Source organism: Miscanthus floridulus, chromosome 5 (genome assembly GCF_019320115.1).
Source record: "Miscanthus floridulus cultivar M001 chromosome 5, ASM1932011v1, whole genome shotgun sequence".
Taxonomy (NCBI): domain Eukaryota; kingdom Viridiplantae; phylum Streptophyta; class Magnoliopsida; order Poales; family Poaceae; genus Miscanthus; species Miscanthus floridulus.
In genome coordinates, this window is record NC_089584.1 from 146614505 (window position 1) to 146621857 (window position 7353).

General features: G+C 41.9%; 1 long non-coding RNA gene and 1 pseudogene across 1 annotated transcript; one reads left to right on the forward strand and one right to left on the reverse strand.

The window, feature by feature from the left end:
• Positions 1-2577: 2577 nt before the first annotated feature.
• On the forward strand, positions 2578-3443 carry LOC136454024 (germin-like protein 1-4; annotated as a pseudogene).
• A 616-nt stretch (positions 3444-4059) lies between these two features.
• Positions 4060-7128, reverse strand: LOC136454025 (uncharacterized). Its single transcript, XR_010759099.1, has 3 exons — positions 6958-7128; positions 5281-5385; positions 4060-4484 (listed from the first exon to the last, which is right to left on the reverse strand). It is a non-coding gene; the product is annotated as an uncharacterized lncRNA (long non-coding RNA).
• Positions 7129-7353: the final 225 nt, after the last annotated feature.

The window sequence follows — 7353 nt, forward strand, 5'->3', positions numbered from 1 at the left end:
TTCTACTCAACAAAATTTTTAATATGATATATTTTGGTGAAGCCTCTGAGTTTTTTGCTATTAAAATACACCAAGGACCAATTGAGTACTAGGACTATCACAAAAGCCATATCAAATGAATGCTTAAGTGATAGAGTTTGAATAAGTAATACCACGCATGTCTATTTGCACAGTGCAATTGCCCAACGCAGTAAGATTAATTATCCCAAATAATTCGAAGAATAAGTTAGTAACAGTTGAAGAGAAAGACATTACATATGCTTTGGCTATCATTAACTTTAAGAATGCTCAAGTCAATACTAGTCTAGACTTGGCATCGGGATACTTGACAAAAATATTAGTTTATTAATCCAGAATAGGTCCACTGGAAAGTGCTAAAAAAATTTAAGTTGTCAACGAGGCACCAAAAGAATCATCATGTCACTTATAAGAATTAAGAATTAGTCGATTGCTAATTCTCTTGAGTATGTATAAGAAAGTGCACAATTAGATTATACCTACTCTTGCAGAAAATGACAATTTTATTGAAAGCTCCAAATATAATTAGTTATTAAGATGAGCTCAATTAGTGGCATGAATACGACAGGCCATGGGGCTTAAGAGATATTATCCCAAAAAAATTGAGTATTAACATATTGCTACGGGACTATAGTTGAGTTGCAGTATTATTTTGAGTATCGACACATCAAATACAGATGCCAAGCACATTGATTAAATGTTGTGAAAGAAAGAACCTAGAATCAAATTATAAAGCTTGAGAAAAATAAGAACTAAGCTGATGCTAGCATATTTGATTATTTGAGGCTTAACACTTATCCCATTTATGAGCGCGGAAATTAATTTGAGTTTTAGTGCAGAGTCTCTAACTTGATTCCTGGTAATAGGGCCATATACTCCCAATAAGTAATAAGCGTTCTAACAAGGTATTGCAGTGAACAATGGGTAATGGGGTCCCAGTGGCGATTAATGTTGCTGACGACGTATTAGTCTGATCTTGCTGTAGTACTGAGTGTGAACATAAGTGTAAGACAAACATTAGTTGCATAATTGCACTAGCCGTTTGATCAAGTGGGAGAATGTTGGAATGTGATCGGTTCGGCTAACACCAAACTTAATTAGGAGATTAATTAAACGTTAAGTTTTTTTGTCCACCCACTCGTCATTAATATTCAACTAAATAAGAACTGCCGTAATCAGTGGCAACCCTTAGAATTCTAAGGATTCGGCCCCTGACCCACAGCGTGATTATAAATAAGAGAAGCACCCCTGGCATCATTATCCTCTTTAATCCATTTGACTATTCACATAACCAGTCAATTAGGCGCTGGAGGGTCTAGGAAGGTCGTCTACCCACGTCCAGGTACTGTTGCAGATCTACATCGCATTCTTCACCAACTAGGAGCATCAAGCCCCAAATCTGGTGAAGACTAAAATCTACTTCATCTACATCAACTTCTACATCAAGCACAGAGGCATAGATGTCATCTACGGACTCTGGTTAGTCACTAAGATCTATTCCGCATAAGTTTGAGTTAGCGATCATGCTTAGGCTAAGATTAAGATCATGTTATGTCTAAGTTTTATTTCGACACCCCCTACTTTGTGCCGTGAGAACAAAAATATATGGAGTGAATGGGACTGTACAAAATAAACCGAACGGATAGTTATTCAAAGCAGAAATGCTATACAACACATATGTGTTTTAGCACCAAAAACACATGAATTTTTTTGTATCTATGACGTATGGGGCCCACATGTCATAACAAACACATAAACACTACTGCGATCTATGATTTGTCCTTCTATAGAAAAAAAATTATTTTTTGTGATTTGTGATTGTCTGAAGGTAGAAGAAGGGTAGAAGCTGTTGGATCTTAATCCTATGGTGCTAAAAAATTTATGTATTGAAACTACATAAAACATATGGTTGTGTAGTTCACAGACTTTATTCAAAGTGAATGACTGAGCATAATTAAACGTCGATTTCATCCCGGTACCATTTGTATGCATGCATGTCATTTTCACGTTGCTTGAGTCACGCGAAAATCGATCAGCGGAGAGGAAATAACTGCACGCATGCAAAGCATTTCTATATACTAACGTGCAATTCAAGTACTATTATACAAAAACTTCGAGTTATTACGGATTAAGCCGGGGGGGGTCCATGCATATCCGCGTGTCAAAATTTGCATAAAAACGACCGGCCGGGACGACCACACACCCGTACGTATGTACGACGGTACGATTGCATTCTCGATCGAAACTTGACGTGACAAGTAACGTCTTTTGCGGCTATATCTCTCGGCTCTCACATGCATCACCTAGCGCCCAGCTGCGTACGACTGTACGTACGTAGGAGTACGTACGGACCCGTCGTCGTCGTCGTCGCGCGCACTCCATTTGATCCATTACTTGGTCACGTACGTACTGTTCATTAAGCTGTAATCCAACTCGCTGTGCCTGTTGCATACATAAATAGCAGCTCCCTCTACCCCTTCTTTTCCATCAAAACAAAAACCTAATAAAGTTTTCCTTACGCCCTTAACAACCTACTCCTACAGCTCACACTCACTCACGTACTACATACACATCAGCTAACTGCGCCAGCTTCAGCTAGCTATACACCATCGTCACGAGAAACATGGCTCTGAATAAGCTCAGGGTCCCCGGCCTTCTCCTCGGCGCCAGCTTCGCCGTCGTCGGCCTCCTCGTGGTCGCCGCACCTGCAGTGCTGGCCGGCGACCCCGACATGCTCCAGGACATCTGCGTCGCCGACTACAAATCCCTCAAGGGCCGTAAGTGACCCATGCACGCGCCACTTCCCATGCATTTTCATTTTCATTCTATATACACTTTTCGTTCATTCATCTCTCGCCCTCTCGCATATAAATGTACATACAGCGCTGCGGGTGAACGGGTTCGGACGACTTTTTCTTCGGCGGCCTAGCGGCGGCGGCGGACGTGTACACGGGCAACCCAACGGGGTCAGCGGTGACGGCGGCGGACGTGTCGGCGGTCCCGGGGCTCAACACGCTGGGCGTGTCGATGGCGCGCACCGACTATGCGTCGTGGGGCGGCGTGTCCCCGCCGCACGCGCACCCGCGCGCCACGGAGATCCTCTTCGTCGCCAAGGGCACCCTGGAGGTGGGCTTCGTGATCACCGCCGCGGCGGGGGCCGGGGGCCGGCTCTTCAGCCGCACCGTGAACAGGGGCGAGGTGTTTGTCTTCCCGCGCGGCCTCCTGCACTTCCAGCGCAGCATCGGCACCGCGCCCGCCGTGGCGATCTCCGCGTTCGACGGCCAGATGCCTGGCACTCAGGCGGCCGCCGCCGCGCTGTTCGGCGCCGCGCCGCCGGTGCCCACGGACGTGCTGGCTCGGGCGTTCCAGACCGACGCCGGGGTCATGGACAGCATCAAGTCCAAGTTCTCCCCGCCCAAGTAGGGCAACACGTACAGTGCCTAGTACATACATGGCTCCAATTAATAATCATTGCAACGAGTGATGATGATTACATTGTTGCAAGGACACGTACGTGTGGTTACCTTACCCGACGCGCTAAATCTGATTACGCCTTTTTATTTGGTTTGCTTTCCCTTTATTTGGTGTATAGTGTTCTTGGGCAGCTTGGTACTCCATCACAAAATGTGTATGCAACTCCCTTGTATTTGTAAAACAAATGAAACCTTTGAATCGCCAACAACCGTGTCTGTGGATTCTACTGAACTGCGGAGCGATCCTCTCTCTCTCTCTCTCTCTCTCTCTCTCTCTCTCTCTCTCTCTCTCTCTCTCAAATATTTGATATTGAAAAACGACTTTTCATTCGGTAGAATTTGTTTTCATTTGTCACAAATAATGGCATCCGTAATTGTAAAAAACTCATCTTTTCCTACCTTGATAAACTGAAAAGCTCAAATTTACAACTTTAAATACAGACATTTGTGATCACTACATAACATCATATATGAAACTAATACAAGAATCTGCACTAAAGCAAACACTTCGACCTCCTGGTGGAGCATGATAGGTGCTAGCCAAATCCCAACTGATCCAACTCCATCCTAGAGCTCCATGGCCAGCTTGGGTGCAGTAGCATCCCACAGATACATTTTGCGCTCTCTCGGTAGCAGTAGCATCCGGCAGCGTGACACTAATGCCGACGCCAACGCCCGTCGCTCTCGTTTGTTGGCTGCAAAAATGCAGCGCTGAAGTTCCAGCTCTTCAGCTTCCTGTTGCTGCCCAAGGCCCATCGATTCACCAATTCTTGACCCTGCTGCATGTGAACAGATGAGAAAGAAATCATCAACAAATGCTATGTGTAGAAAATATAAATAGAAAGCATCTAAATCTGATGATACGATGAGTTAATGAATAATCGATATCAGAATGAGTTCTGGCAAGTGAAGCTGAATCAAGCTGCTACTTCTACAGATGTGCAAGTCGTTGCTTGGCTCCAAGCTAGCCAGGTAACTGAGTTCAGCTCAAAGCTGAAGACAAAGGCAATCAATCATTCATATGTCAGGCTAAGGTGTGCAGTACAACTGAGTATAGTTGAACTGTATAAATCTCATTTCAAGCCACAAATCTTTTGTTGCAAAAATGAACACACATTCTAATTAGCCTGATGAAATTTGTAAGATCAGCACACAAGCAAACACAATTTAGCACTATTTAGATCGCACCAAGCAAATGAACCTGCACTCATGGCAAGATGCTGCCGGTGGAGCAAGCATTAAAAAAAGCAAGGGGTGGGTGAACACATCGACGGGTCCCTTGTGATAGGTGGTGCATTTAGGCACGACAATCTAGCTCATAGTGCATAAGAGATTAGTTCTTAACAACAATCATTTGATCACTTCTGAAACAGAAATAAAACCCCAAACGTTTTTTTTCATAAAACAGTCCACACATCATTAAACAACATGTTTCTCTCATTAAACCAGGCGGTGTGGTGGTACTGAATATTAAGTTTGCAAAAAGGCCAAGCTCACATGTGTTGCTGTGATATTCATCCAGATGAAATGCATGCTGATGGCCACTATATACTCTTTTCAGAAAAATAAAATTAACATGTTTTCAATTAACCAAGAGAAGGAAAATAATTGTGAACTACATCATAAATCAATTAAGCCTATGTATGGCAACCTACGTTCGGCTGCCTATTTTCTCACCAAATTTGTATGAGTGACCTGCGAGAGGTAAGGCTAGCTTACAGCATATATGTTGGTCAAAATAAACTGAAACTAAAAAGTACTTTCTTTATACTAAATGAAAATAATGTACCTTAGACGAGAGGGCTACAGAATGACTAATCAACCTGCATGGAGGGGTGCTCACTTGATGGATCCACATAACTCGCACAGAACATGTTGGAGTGTTTGTTGTAGTCTATGAAATAGACCAAATGCTTAGTATAGGCAGCTACCAAACAAAAGACAATTGCAAATAAGCAGATGTATGGAAAATGGACAGCTGCTACCAGCAAAAAAAAAAAACTTTGGGCCCTAAAAGTATAATTTACAAGCTACTGTAACACACAATTTTCACCCTGCACAAATTATACTTATGTGATGTCTTTCTCAAACCTGCACAAATTGTAAGACACAGTTGTTATGCCATGGTTGCTACTTGGTAAAATTAGGTTCCTGGTGGCAAATAATGTCAAATGTACATGTAAAATACTATATATATTCAAAATATTGGTATGTTCAATGTGACTCAAGAAAAAAGGCAGTTTATCATACTGTGTAAATGGTGACAGCTAGCACCAATGCGTGCACAGAAAAACTTACATTTTTTGGAGTCTATCATATAGTTTCCTTGTCACAAATAATGGCTTTAGGATTTTAAAAAATAACTGTGCAAACACTCCAGATTAATGACGCCCAGTATGAAGGAAGCTGAATTGGAATTGAGGCATATAACTATTTTGCACCACATGCAGGGCATGATATATGCATTGTATTATCAGCTGTGGATTGCATGATCAAACAAGCCATTGGGAAAAAAAGCTAGCTAACAGCAGATTTTGTTAAAACCTGTACTCACAAACAGAAGCATCAAAACAATATGGAATATAATATAATCTAAGAAAAATGACAAGGAGTTACAAAAATACAATATCAACTTCTATTCCTATCTAGTGAGATCTGAACTGAATCAGGACTAACATTCTTGAGACTATCAACTTAAATGGATAGCTAAGAAAAGAAAAAAAAATTCCCCTGTATAATCAGTAAAACTACATGAGCTTGAGAGGAGCATGGAGAAGGTTTTGCATACATGAATATCGCAATCGCATGCTCACAGTTGCCATTTCTCGAGGTCAGGACATGAGACTAATATGAAATAGACTACACTGATTTTAAATAACAAAATTGAATTAAAGATTGAATCAGGAACTATTTCATGTTTTGGAAATGTTGTGCTTATATTGAAAGCAAATGTGAGCTTAAACCTTGTGTTGGGGGGATGCCAGCTTACAAGCCAAAACTCCAGTGGCGCAACATTGCAGCCTCACAAACTATCAGAACAGAGATAATTGTGTTGCATTATTACAAAGGTATCTGTCCACAATTTCAGGACATGGCATGTCAAATGAAAATTGAGAATAATGGGAGAGATACGCAACTAAGAGATGACTATATAAGATGAAATCACATACTGAAAGTGGATATGCTATCATTTGGACAAATCCTAATTACTATCTAAATGGATTAATGACAACTTGTGCATTTTGTTTTCTAAACTGGCAATTTAATATTAGAAGCAATCTGCCAATGTAAAAAAAAACTCACTCTTGGACTAACCATGTGAGAGAACTCAATATAGTAACATTCACACAAACACGGAGCATGCATCAGCATCACCAAACAATCGATGACCACAAACAGTAGCCACCAATGTTGGTGATCAACAAACATAACAGGAGAGTCGAATAAAAGGAGGGTAGCATACTACCTGACTCGACAAAGATCATTTGTGAAGTTAATATGAAGAAATCCGGCACATTGTGGAGGAAAAGCTGTTGCAGACAAGATTTGGATTGCCGGTGCCATCCAACGGTTGTGTGGCCACTGCCAACTCTCGGGAAGATGGGGAGCGGTAGCCGCTGTAAGGAGTTGGGGAGAATCCGATGACGCTTCTCTAGATAAGGGGAGCAACAGCAGCCATTGCTGGAGGAAAAGGGAAGGAGCCGCCACTCACAGGAAGTGGAGGAGCCTCTGCTCGAGAACATCTTGGCTACACAAAAAAAAGCTCCTAATGACTTCTGAATTTAATTTTAGGTTTAAAATAACTATGTATATCAGCTAAATATCTGTCGATGCGGGACCCATAGGATACCCCGCAAAGGAC